General features: G+C 43.2%; 1 protein-coding gene across 14 annotated transcripts in view; it reads left to right on the top strand.

The window, feature by feature from the left end:
- DAB1 (DAB adaptor protein 1) overlaps positions 1-13475 on the top strand; it is a 539237-nt gene that overhangs the window by 415899 nt on the left and 109863 nt on the right. The window lies entirely within an intron of this gene.

The following is a 13475-nucleotide window of genomic DNA, read 5'->3' as shown; positions in this document are numbered from 1 at the left end:
CAGCAGTGACGAAGGGAAAGCTCATTCCTTTACACCTAAACATTTTGTTCTGAACTGTGTTTTAATTACAAAATGTCACTTCATGATAAATGAAACTTTCTTCTTCTAGCTGGTTTCAATTAAGTTTGGGTTTAAACAGGAAGAATAGGTTTTAATAAGGCTCCAAATACATAAAAATATTTCATTTTGACTTCAATAGAACAAAGAGAATTTCAATGTTGAATTAATATTGGACAACTGGAAGTTATCTTGGCTGTGTGCACTGGTTTCTTGCTGTCCATGTTGCTCCTTTTACCTGCCAGGGTCACCACTGGCTCCAGTGGATTTTATCTTTCCAAATGCTGAAGCGCTGCATCCCAGATGCTTGCAGGAGAGTCAAGCCAGCATTGTGCTAACAGTTTCTCCATGCTTAGGGATGTCATGGAATTAGGTACACAAATGTGGACTCACTTTATGATAAAGGGTTTTGCCTTCAAGGGAGAAACTGTTTCCAGGAGCTCCTGAAATTCCAAGAATACCATCAAAAAGGTCACTGCTTTGTTTTAAAAATGAGGTTGAGCCTCTATTCTCCAATGCATCCAGGCCAGAGTTTTCATAGCTGTACTCCAGCGTTCCCAGTCCTGACTCAGTGATCATACTGGAGATACTGCCTGACCACAAAGGTTCATCAGGAGCTAAGAAAGTTAATGAAAACAGTGTAGCTGACAACTACCAGAAAGGAGGTTGTAGTGAGATGGGTGTTGGACTCTTCTCCCTAATATCAAGTGATAGAATGGGAGGAAATGGCCTCAAGTTGTGCCACGGGAAATTTAGATTGCATATTAGGAAAAATTTCTTTACTTGAAAGAGTGGTCAGGTATTGAAGCAGGCTGCTCAGGGAGGCAGCAACATCACTGTTGCTGGAGACGTTCCAAAACCAACTAGACATGGCAGTTTTGGGCATGGTTTAGTGGCCATGATGATCTTGGAGGTCTTTTCCAAACAAAGCAATTTTGTGAAGCAAGCTGTCCTTTCTTGCCCAGGTTTGTCTGTGAGCAGCAGCACCACCCAGCTGAACTCACCAGGAGGTGAGTGTCCACTGCCAGCAGAAAAGCGCCTTGAACTTTGCTCTCTGCAGCTTGAGCATGTGCAGTGAAAAACAATCACGGCTTCCTCTGGGAGCGAGGGTCACTTAGGGATGGAGCAGCACGGGTCAGCTTGGGCAGGGATACACTGACATATTGTTCAGGTAGTATTCTTGACAGCCTCCATTTGTTTTATTTCCAGTTAAGTGCACAATCTAACCTGCAAATTGGAAACATTTAGTGAGAGAGGGAAATAGATTTGTTTTAAGTAAACAAACCCTTGCCTGAGAAGAGCAGGTTTTCCTCTTCACCTCTCTTGGGTAAGAGAAAGAGGTGAAGGAAGGTAAAGGTCCCTGCTGTTAGTGTGATGTTACTGTGGTGAATAAACACAATGCTGTAACATAGGAGTTGTGAGCTGATCTTTGAGGTAGTGGATACATTTGAAGACAGTTTGCTGTCTGGATCCTGTCTGAGGCACTTGATTAAGCTCTAGGCTGGCATATCTTTTGTTAGATTTCATCTAAGCAAGAAACCCACCACAAAATGTTTATATTCTTGTGAGAAACTGAGGAGATAGACAGAATTCATTTCTTAGTTTGGTAGAGCTATCCCACTTAAACCAAATTTGCTGGAGACTCTGCTTTGGAACAAGTGCAGAAGTTTTGCACAGGACAAGGAGCAATGAGTGGAAGCTGAGGCATAGGAACTTCCACAGAAACACAAGGAAAATATTTTTTTCACTTTGAGGGTGATGGAACACTGGAAGAGGCTGCCCAGGGGGCTTGTGGAGTCCCTGGGCAGGGGACCCTCTGGAGGGCTGCTCCAGAGACTTGTGGAATCTCTGGAGATATTCTAAACCCACCTGGATCTATTCCTATGTATTCTGCTCTAGGTGAACCTGCTCTGGCACAGGGGATTGGACTGGATGATCTTTCCAAGGTCCCTTCCAGCCCCTAACATTCTGTGTTTCTGTGATTTAATATGATGGGGTGAGCTCTCAGTTGTTGTAAAACAGATGTGCTGAAACCCATGCAGGTGATACCAAATCCATGGCAATATTTTAAATTATATCTTCTGTTAGCTGAAACCAGACTTCTTCAGTATGGAATATCCATTTTGTAATGGCCTGTTGTATTTTTAAGTGTGTGAGATAAATTTGTGTTTGTTTTTCAAAACTGGCCGTTCCATCCTCGTTAGGACTGTCTGAAATCTGTGAAGGTGGGAAAAACAGGAGCCAGAACCATTTCATGTTAGTGCTGATGTGCTTAGTTTGTTTACTGTTGTTGGGTTTATCTTTCACAGTTTTATTTCCAAATGAAAATGACCAGTAAATTGAGATTCATAAGGTTTTGCTGGAGCAGAGAAGTGAGTAATTACAGAAAATAAACAAAAATGTTTGGGTTTTAAGTCTTACTGAAACATAAACATCAGGGACATAAACAGAGGAAACTGAGGTGTGCTTGTGTTAAAATAGGCTGTGGTACTGCAAGAAACATTGGGATGCTTATGGGGCTTTTAGTTTTGTCATGAACCTTCTGTTTTTGTGCTTTTTGGAAGGGAACTATGCTTTTTGAGATCATTGCACATGCATTGTTGTTTTCATTCTGTAAGTTCTTTGATCTCCCATGTTAATTTTGGAAAGTTCCTGCAGGAAGTGAAAAATTTTGGCAATATTACTGTTGGCACAAGGCAGGCATTCTCCTCTAACTGTTTTTAACTCAAGGATGTGGAGGTGACCAGTGCAAGTGCAGGTGTTGGCTAAGAGAGTCATAGTATCAGAGAATGTTTTGGGTTGAAAGGGACTTTTACAGGTCATCTAGTCCAACCCTTCTGTAGTGAGCAAGGACATCTTCAGCTAAAGCAGGTTGCTCAGAGTCTAAATCAGCCTGACCTGGAATGGTTCCAGGGATGATTCCAGGACCTTGAACAACCTGGTGTGCTGGAAGGTGTCCCTGCCCGTGGAAGGGAGGTTGGAGCTAGGTGATCTTTAAGGTCCCTTCTAACCCAAACCATTTTTAGGTTTTATGGGGTATTTACCACCTCTCTGGGCAGCCTGTGCCATTGTTTCACTACCCTCAGTGGTGAAACAGTTTCTTCCTTCTGTCTCCTCTAAACCCATCACCTCTTGTCCTGTCACAACAGGCCCTGCTAAAAAGACTGCCCGTCTGTCCTGTCAACCCCCCTGAAGTACCCTTAGACAAGATCGTAAGATATGCTTGTTGATGTTGCTGCCTAAGAAGCTATTTATGGCTTTGCAGTTCAAAACAAGCATTTAAACATTGCCAGGAAGTTCAGAGCAATCAATTTCCATCAGGACATTCCTTCAATCAGTAATGAAGTAACTTAAAAATAGTTCTGAGCAAACTCTGTTCATTAGTGTGTGAGTGGTCTTGTGGAGTGGCTGGGGGCAGGGGACATGGCAGTGATTTCAGGGAAGTGATGGCCCGGGTGTCTGTCTGTCTGTGGCATGACATTTAGATTAAAAATATTGGGGGAAATAGTGGTATCCTCAAGATACAGGCTTCTTACAAATTACTATTCTTTTCCACCACTCCTGTAGACAGCAAACCTGCAAAATGTAGCAGTGTCGACTCAGAGTGACTCAGACTGGCTAAAAGCCCTTAAATCCCACTTACTGCTGGCTGCTGGGCAGTGCATCAGCCACCTCCAGGCTTTTAATGGAGCACTATGGTAAGGGAATGTGATGTTTCCCTCTAAGGTACCCAGTGCTCTAGGAAGGAGAGATTTTAAATACCTTCTTTTCATGAAGGTATCTTGGTCCTCAGCTGTAAGAATAAACATAGGGCTCCAGGTTTGCTGTTTGCCAAATACTTTGCAAAATACTTTGAGGAAAATTCTGTGAGGAAAAGAAATAAAACTCAAATGATTTTTCTAGCTCTCTGTTAAATGTGGATAAATACACCTTTCAATGCCTAGTTTATATAACAGTCAACATAATATACATTACATATATGGCAATTTAATGCTGTAAAAACCCCTTGTAGCAGTAAGAGAAACGTGCAGGCCTCCCAGCAGAGTGTGTTGGAAGAGGAGCAGGTAAGTATTGAACAGCAAGTAGCTGCTGTGCATGCAGAGATTTTATCTTCTTCATTAGTGGAAAAGGCAGAGAGGTTTAGGTGTGCAGTGAAATTGGAATTTTGTTCAAATTTTCATTTTCAGAGAAAAAGAATGAAATTGGTACTGAGGAGAAGAGAAAAGCTGCTTCAGAAATCAAACTGCTGTTAGTGCTTTATAAATACTCTTTGTGCTGGTGCGAGTTCATCACTGTCATATGACAGGACCATGTTTGTAGAATCCTAGAATGGCTTAGGTTGGAAGGGATCTTGGAGATCATCTACTCCAACCTCCCAGCCATGGGCAGGGACACCTCTCAACTAGACTCGGCTGCTAAATGTCTCATCCAGCCTGGCCTTGAACATCCCCAGGGAGGAAGTATCCACAGCCTCCCTGAACAACCTAAATAAACCTTTATTTCTCTTTTTTAGACTCTTTTTTTTCCCCCTCAGTCTGTGATCAAGACATACATCTTAGTGTGACATGTAAAAGGCTGTAAATATTTTCATCTCCTGCAGGTAAAATATGCAGTGTGACATCGTTAAAACACAGAAAAGATTCACTGTATTTCTTTACCAATTTTTTCCTCCTTCATTTGGCAGCACCCTGGCGTTGTCAGGACATTCCTAATGAATCCAGTCTGCAGCAACATAATGGTGATGTCTTTCCAGTTTCTCTTTATGAGTTAACAAAGAGGGAAAGCAGAAAAAGTGTGTTGATGGCATCAAAGAAAATGACAGGCAGCTTCAGGGGCAGGTGTTGCCTCTGCGCAGCTCTGAAGGTGTCAGTGTGCCTTAAAACACACTTTGGACTCTACTTGTAGGAAATTGAGAATTCAGCCCAAGGCAGATAAAAAGGAAATTTGAGGTTTGAACAATTCTTGCAAAAATAACGTTGGCAGAAATTCCTCTTTCTTTCTTTCTGTGTGTTTTCAAAAGGCACACAGAAATCCCTTCACCCTTGTTTTCTCAGCTTGCTTTTTCATTTTCTTTCCACTTCTTTTTTTTTGTTTCCTTTTTTCCCCCCTTTTTCTTTTTCCTCTTTATTTTTTTTCTTTCTTTCCCCCCCCCCTTTTTTTTTTTCTTCCTGTGTGGCAGATTTAAGCTAAGATCATGCTTGAGTTTTAAGGAAGTTTTGACAGTTTCATATTTGTGACTTGTCTTCCCTTGAGGAAAGCTGTCATGCTGAATTGAAATTAGGCATAGTATCTGGTCTGTAATTACAGGTATTTCCTTAAACTATTTACAAGTATTATTGGAGCATAGTGCAGCTGTGAGGTGCAGCAGACACACTAGGGGGAAGGGATGCCATCCACAGGGACCTTGACAGGCTGGAGAGCTCAGCCCATGACAACCTCATGAGGTTCAACAAGACCAAAATCAAGGTCCTGCATCTGGGTCAGGGCAATCCCAAGCACTGGTATATAGGCTGCGCAGGGACTGACTTGAGAGGAGCCCTAAAGAAAAGGACTTGGGGGTGCTGGGGAAGCTCAACACGAGCCACCAGTGTGCACTTGCAGCCCAGAAATCCAATCACATCCTGGGCTGCATCAAGAGAAGTGTGGCCAGCAGGTTGAAGGAGGTGGTTCTCCCCCTCTGCTCTGGTGAGACCCCACCTGGAGTATTGTGTCTAGTTCTGGAGCCCCTAGTACAAGAAGGATCTGGAGGTGCTGGAAGGTGTCCAGAGAAGGGCCACAAGGATGAGCAGAGGGCTGGAGCACCTATCCAAGGGAGAAAGATTGAGGGAGTTGGAGCTGCTCAGTCTAGAGAAGAGAAGGCTCTGAGGAGACCTTCTTGTGGCCTTCCAGTATCTGAAGGGGGCTACAAGAAAGCTGGGGAGCCACCTTTTAGGGTGTCAGGGAGTGATAGGACTAGGGGGAATGGAAAAAAAACTAGAAGTGGGTAGATACAGATTGGATGTTAGGAAGAAGTTCTTCCCCATTGAGGGTGGTGAGACACTGAAACAGGTTGCCCAGGGAGGTGGTGGAAGCCTCATCCCTGGAGGCTTTTAAGGCCAGGCTGGATGTAGCTCTGACCAGCCTGATGGAACTAGATGATCCTTGAGGTCTCTTCCAACCCTAACAATTCCATGATTCTATGATTCCTATCAAGCACTTTTAGTGGTGCCTTTTTCCTGAGCTGAGCAAGTGCTTTGAAAACATCTGCTTAAATTTGACTCTTTTTATACTTAACAACCCCTGTATGCTGAGATAGGTAAATACCTCTGTAGTCCAAATACACCCCAGTGGGAATTTTTTTTACCAGTATTGGAGGTCTATTGGAGGTCATGGTGAGGGCTGCAGGATTGCACTCCTGCTTCTCAGATGTGCTGCAGCCCTCTGGACTAAAGGAGCTGAGGCATGCTCCTATGAAAAGCTTCTCTGCTCCTTTGCTGCATAAAGCCAGCCACCTTCTCTTTCCTGTGGTTGTGTTTTGCTATCTGATGTGGCTGTTTATAGGCAGGAGTTTGTGTTTACAAAAGGAAAATGCAGCGCTGGTGATGTCTTTATGCTTGGTGGAATGAGAAGCCTACTGAAGAGGAGGAATGGCCATATAAACCTTTAGCTTTTGTCAGGACTAACACTTTGCCTTGTGGCTACTTGTTGGTCGTAGACTCATAGAGTGGTTTGGTTTGAAAGGGAACTTGAAGATCATCCTGATCCAACCCCTCTGGCATGGGCAGGGGCATCTCCCACTAGCACAGGTTGCTCAAGGCCTCATCCAGCCTGGCCTTGAACACTCCATGGAGGGGGTATTCATGACCTCCCTGGAAAACCTGTTCCAGTGTCGGACTACCCTCACTGTAAAGACTTTCTTCCTAATATTCAGTCTAAACCTGTGCTCAAGCTTCAATGTATTCCCTCTCATCCTATCACTACAAGCCCTTGTCAAAAGTCCCTTCCCAGCTTTCTTGTAGGTCCCCTTCAGGTACTAGAAAGCTGCTAAAAGATCTCTCCAGAGCCTTTTTTTTTCTCCAAGCTAAACAGCATGAACTCTCACAGGCTGTTGGGGCAGCATCTTTACTAGAAGTCCAAAGAATGATGTGACTATTCAAGGTTTGTAATACTTTGGCTTTCTTGAACTTGTTTTTCACAGTTAAAACCAAATTTTTTCTTTTGAAATTTGATTCAGTGGCATGTTCTTGGAAAAGCTCCATTCTTCCCCACCCTCCCCATCCAAACTGGCAGCCCAGAAGTGACTTGGGGAGCATGGGAATGGCAGTATTTACAAATACACATGCAGAGGCTTTCTCTGGTACAGCTGTTAGTCTTTATGGGTTTACCTTCATAATTAATTAGCAGCAACTCTGAATGAAAAACTGTTTTCTTTTCCTTAGGTGGCCTGAAGTATTTCAAGGCATTTGTCTTGCAGTGTCTTCCCAATTTATTGTGTTTCACTTTAATTACTGCTCTTGGGCATAATTACAGTTGTGTTTCCATTTCTGAGTAGAGTGTTTCTGCAGTGCATTTCTGGGGGTTGCAGGTAAGGAGCAGTGATGTGGCATAGAAAATGATCATTTGCCCACAGTCTCTCAAGGACGAGATAATGCTTAGCGTAGCCAGAGTCCAGCTGGTGAAGGGAGGTTGGGACCGGGGCTGCTGTGTAGAGAAGGTCTTGTAGGTGGAACTAGGACTGGCCACATCTGAAATATTGTGTCCACTTCTGGGCCCTCAGGGAACTGCTTGAAAGAGTCCAGCACAGAGCCACAAAAATGATTAAGGGAGTGGAACATCTTCATTATGAGGAGAAACTCAGGGAGCTGAGGGCTCTTTATCTTGGAGAGGAGGAGCCTGAGGGGTGACCTCATTCATGTTGATAAAGATGTGCAGGGTGAGTGCCAAGAGGATGGAGCCAGGCTCTGCTCAGTGATATCCAGGGCAAAGGGCAGTGGGTGGAAGCTGAGGCATAGGAAGTTCCATGGAAACAGGAGGAAAAATGTTTACACTCTGAGGGTGAACACTGGAAGAGGCTGCCCAGGGAAGCTGTAGAGTCTTCCTCTCTGGAGATACTCAAGACCTGCCTGGATGTGGTTGTGTGTGATCTGCTCTAGGTGATCCTGCTCTGACAGGGGCGTTGGACTGGATGATCTTCTGAGGTCCCTTCTGGCTTAAAACATTCTGTGGTTCTGTGATTCTGTAGATGAGGCCATTGCCACTGCTAGGGCTTGGGCTGCTGTTTGCTCCAGGAACCTATCTACCCACTGCCCTGATCTACCTATTGTGGGTGTGGAGCTGTCCCAGGAAGGTGCATCCCCAACCTGCAGAGCCTGGAGCAGGGAAGGAGCTGGTTCTTCAGACTGGGGACCTGCGGTACTGTGGTCAGGGAGTATCAGGGGATTTTTGCCTATCCTGATTAGGAACTATTTTTGTTGGGCATTAGTGGACAGCTTAAAGCCTTCCCTAGAGCTGTATGCAGTGTCGGGAGCTTCAGTGAACTTCAACATCTATTTTGATTTGCCCTGTTGGGGTTTTTTGACCTCCTCTTGCTGGGATTTTCGCAGTAAAACCAGTTTACAGCAGAGTCCTGGGAGGTGTTGTTAGCCATGTGCAAGGACTGTTTTTCTAACTGTATCCTAAACTTAGCTTGCTCTCAGTCTCCTCTGTTGTTTCTTCCCTCGTTATACCCATATGTCCTGACTCTGAGACCTCCCTCACAGTCCTGCTCATGGTTCCACCCTTGCTATCAGCAGTCTGAGATCTGATTGAAAAAGGTTGCTCTGTGAATATTCTTTCAGAATATTCTTTCCATGAAGGTTTCCAGAATTAGCCCATTATTTGAAATAAGCATCCTTTTGCTCTTGTGGAATGGAAAATAACCTGGATAAAAGGATTCTGGCAGTGGTTTCCCTTTATGGAACTCATGCTGAGGGTTATTTTTGGCCATAGCTTAACAGCAAATGTAATTCATGGCAACGTAAAGGGTGGGCTTTATATAGACTTCCCTTACCTTTGCACATTGCCTAGGAAACCAAAGGAAGGCTTGGAGGCCATATAATAATGCTCTACTTTGTCAGTTATGTATTTGTGTGGTTATGGAGTTGTAATGTATCAACAGTTGTAGCATTTGGGTTCAGTCTAAGAAGGGGGACTGGGAACTGGAGAGGTCTGATTAAGCCTGAGGACTGTATGCACTGAGTGACTGGTACTTGCACAAGGCTTTATTACTTATGCCATCATGTGTGTTGACGCTGATCTAGAAAACCACTTTACTTCTTTCCCTTTGCAGTTAGAGAAGCAAAGTAAAGAGCAGTGAGCTAACAGCTGTAGAAAAATGAAGATCTGGAGCAAATAACAAGTATATCAAAACCAGGTGATTGCATCTCTGGGGAATCTCACCTGCCTTTTCAGATGAGTTCACAGGAGTTTGATCTCTCTTCAAGTCACAATTTAATATCTGTGTCTTGTGATGTTGGTGATTTTTTTCCATTCAGTATGGCTAAGGTAGTCTTTAACAAGATTGGTTTCAGGTTTATTTCTCACTCTTGCAGTAAATTATGATGCGGGAGAGAATGGTCACCAAAAAAGGAGTGTTTTTACAGAAAGCTGTGATCTAAGCAAGGAAGATAATAATAATAATAATAAAAAATAATAAAAAACCAGGTTGGAAGAGACCTTCCAGATCATCATGTCCAACCAATCAACCAATCCAACCCACCCAAACAACTAAACCATGGCACCAAGCACCCCATCAAGTCTTCTGGGACCTCTCCAGTAAGCCAGGACTGATGAAAAATGATGGAGAGTGGCTTAGCCAGCTCATCTGCCAGCTCTCTCAGCACCCTAGGATGGATCCCATCTGGTCCCATGGACCTGTGGGGATCCAAGTGGCTGAGGAGAGCTCCAACTACCTGCTCATGGAACATAGGGAAACTATGCGGCTCCCTGGCTCCTTCTGCCAGCTCTGCAGGCCAGCTGTCTGGAAGATGTTCTGTCCTGCTAGTAAAAATTGAGGCAAAGAAGGTGTTAAGTACCTCTGCCTTTTCCTCATCCTTTGATACAACGTTTCCCTCCATGTCCACCAAGGAGTGGAGGTTGTCCTTGCCCTTCCTCTTGCTATTAATGTATTTATAGAAGGACTTTTTGTTGTCCTTCACAGCAGAGGCCAGTCTAAGCTCCAAATGTGCTTTTGCCTCCCTAATTTTCTTCCTACATGATCTAGCAACATCCTTAAACATTCCGTGGGTTGCCTCACCTTTAAGGGAGTTTCAAACTAACTTTCAGTATACAAGGAGGATAAGACAGTGACCAGAAAACACAAAGTAAAAGAGGGGGGATTAACATTCAGATGCCACTGTGGAAACCAGCATGCTGTGATAATGTGTTGGTAAGCCAAGAACAATCCAGTTGCCAGAAATCAGGTGTGCTTCAGCAGCTTCCCATCCTTGCATGCTTCACATGCTGGAGACAGTCAAGGATTTTGTCCATGAATTTATCTTACTGAAAAAATGATAATATTGCCTTATATATATTTTTTTTCTTCCCTTTCTGTAGAATGGTCAGGGCAGATGAGTTGGCTGCTAACTGTTGGGTCTAACCCAATATGCTTTAAGGAGTACTTTGGAGAACTTCTCTTTGCATGGAGCTGGTAATGCTAATGCACTCTTTGAGCTTTCAATTGCTGGAGATATTAAGGGCGTGCTTGCACACAAAATTAGCAGAGATGCTGTACACATCTATAAATACTGCCTACGGAGAATGGAGCTCTGCCTTTTTTTATCCTGCAGCTCAAATATTGTACAAACTTTAAATAAAGATGAGATTCACAGAATGCTGCCTAGAAATCACAGGTTCATTCTGCCTATTGTGAGCAGCGCTTCTGAAAGTTTTCTTTTAGAGCTACTTTTAAAGACTGAAAATGAAGCTGCATACATCAGAGCTGGGCAATGAATGCAAAAATAATAAAGCAATCAGCCACCACTGAAATGCTGCCACCTCTCCAGAAATGACAGCAATTTACCAGATGCTGCAGCGCGTTGCGGTATCAGCCCTCATTTTAATATTTGATTTCCAAGATTCATGTTTCTGATATTTATGACAGATGTGAATCTTAGAAATCCCCGAGATGTGAAATGAGGGACCCGGTGCTCAGAGTTAGGCTTTTGTGTTTCTTTCGACTGAATAACACTGAGTTAAAGGCAGAAAGATTCTTCTGTCTGAATGTTAGTCTTCCCGGATGTGAATGTCGTTAGGTGGTTTCTTTGATAAGTTACCAAGTTCTGTGTTTTATCCTATATATATCAGTGGAGGGTAGATACACTGCATTGATTTTACAAAAGAAAATGCTGTTTTTCTCTATCAGATGATGCCAACAAACTACCTGCTTGTAAAGCATTTTATCCTCTGTGGAGGCATCACTCGCAGGCTTTTGTGTGTTGCTGGCTTGAAGCATTTTAGGACTAGAGTATCTGTTTCCTTGGAAGGACTCTGCACCAGTGGGTCTGGATGAAATAAGGTTTTCATTTCCAAGCTCCAGTGTGAGTTAAAAGCTGGAGTTTTGTCTTGCTGTCACTCAGCTTCACTTCTGTGAAAAATTCCCAGCTGGATGCAAGCCCCATAGGCGACAGCTCCAGCACAATGCTGCTGCTCAGAGCATCGCCCTGTCAGGTAGTGCCACTGAATAGGCACAAGGGTGTCGAGTTCCATGTCCCCTTGGTGCTTCTTCTTTAGCAACACTATGTCAGAGTAGTGGTTGTAAATGATAGCATTTTATTGCAGACCCATTTTTTCAGGTGAGCCATCAGACAGCGGTAATGGAAACGCTCAGCCTGGTTGAGTGATGTGCTGGCAGTGCTACCTGCAAAGTTGAGGATGCTTTACTTGGAGCTAAAATGACTTGTTGGTGATTAAGGAAACCCAAATAGCTGCTTCTCAAAAATTATGTGAAACCAGTCAAAATGAAGAAAGATGGACACTTTTGCTTACTGGGAGACATCCACCCTCATTTCACTATGCCTCTGCAGTAAGAGCTGAATGCTTAATCTGTAGTTTTGAATTATTTCTCCATGCTGTGTTTTGCCTTGTCTGCAGCATGAGGTTTTTTTAATAAAGAGCAGGCTTTTCTGTAGCCAGTCAGCAATTTGTATTGTACATCAGACATTAAAACCTTTCAACTGGGCTGAGCTGGTTGCTGCTGAAGCTGAAAGTGCAGGAATGGATTGAGATCAGACAAAGCTGTGTGAAGTTGGCCGTCAGCTACGCTCAGACTTTTGACGGGGGATGTAAATGATACTCCGCTGTGGCTCTCTTAGTTAGTTGATCTATGAAGTGAAATTGAACCTGACTACCCAGGCGACTGTTCATCTTTCTTCTTGATTGAGAAAAAGGTGCTAGTGGCATCGAACATCAAGTACCAATGTAGAGGGGAAAGGCTCAGACTGGGGGGGATCTGGGATCCCGCCGACAGCCTTTGGGAGATAGGGAGTGATGGAAGTGCCAACCCTCATCTTGGCTGCTCTGTGTGGGGAGTGGTGGAAGCTAAAAAAAAAGAAGGAGGAGAAAAAAATAACAGAATGGCAAATAAAATAAAAATACTGTTAATTAAAAGACATTACCCACCCAAAAAAACAAAGCTGGGTTATAAGCTTCTTATAGTTGTCACTGCAGTTAATAATCATAAATCTAAATGTGAAGTACTTGGAAAAGAAAGTGAATGTGAAGTCATTATCTAATACAATTTATAACTTTAATTTGACATTGCCTTTATTTTATTTTTATCTCCATTGTGATAATAAGGCTAAGACTCTGTTGAGCGTTTTCAGGTTTTAACTTTAGCTTTCCAGAGTGCTGTAACAATTATTCTTGAAACGTTTGATTTGTTCCCATGGCAGATCTTGAAAATCAGTTGTATTGGTTGTATGTTGTCCAGGTTCTGAACTGACCAGGATTGGCAGCAAAAGAGGATATGAATAATTCTGTGTGATTTGAGTCTTACTTTGTCTTATGTGGATTATTTAACAGCTAATGATGAGGTTGAACTCATTGAACTGCTGGTGCAACTTTTCTCTCTGTGGAGACCTTCATTTGAATCTTTCCCCTCTTCTGGTTTCCATGCTTCATAAAATTTATGTGAACATGAGTATCTGTCATATCCTGCTACATTTGATTGAATCATTTTAACAAGAGAGACAAAAGGTTGGGCAGCTCTCTAGGAGACAAGCTTACAAAACATAAGAATGGGAAAGGGATGACTAAGACAGGGAACAAACCAAATAAAAACCTTTGTTTTGTGAACTGTCAACTTAATAGAGGAAATATGGTATCAGTGGTGCTCAATGATGAACAGCCATAGGCTCATATTCCTCCTCCACAGGAGCATAATGAAGGTCTTAGGTTAGAAT

Source organism: Melanerpes formicivorus, unplaced genomic scaffold, assembly GCF_026170545.1.
Source record: "Melanerpes formicivorus ecotype bairdi unplaced genomic scaffold, bMelFor1.0.p_v2 SCAF_7, whole genome shotgun sequence".
NCBI lineage: Eukaryota > Metazoa > Chordata > Aves > Piciformes > Picidae > Melanerpes > Melanerpes formicivorus.
Note: the sequence above shows the minus strand (reverse complement) of the source record. Positions and strands in the feature narration are given on the sequence as shown.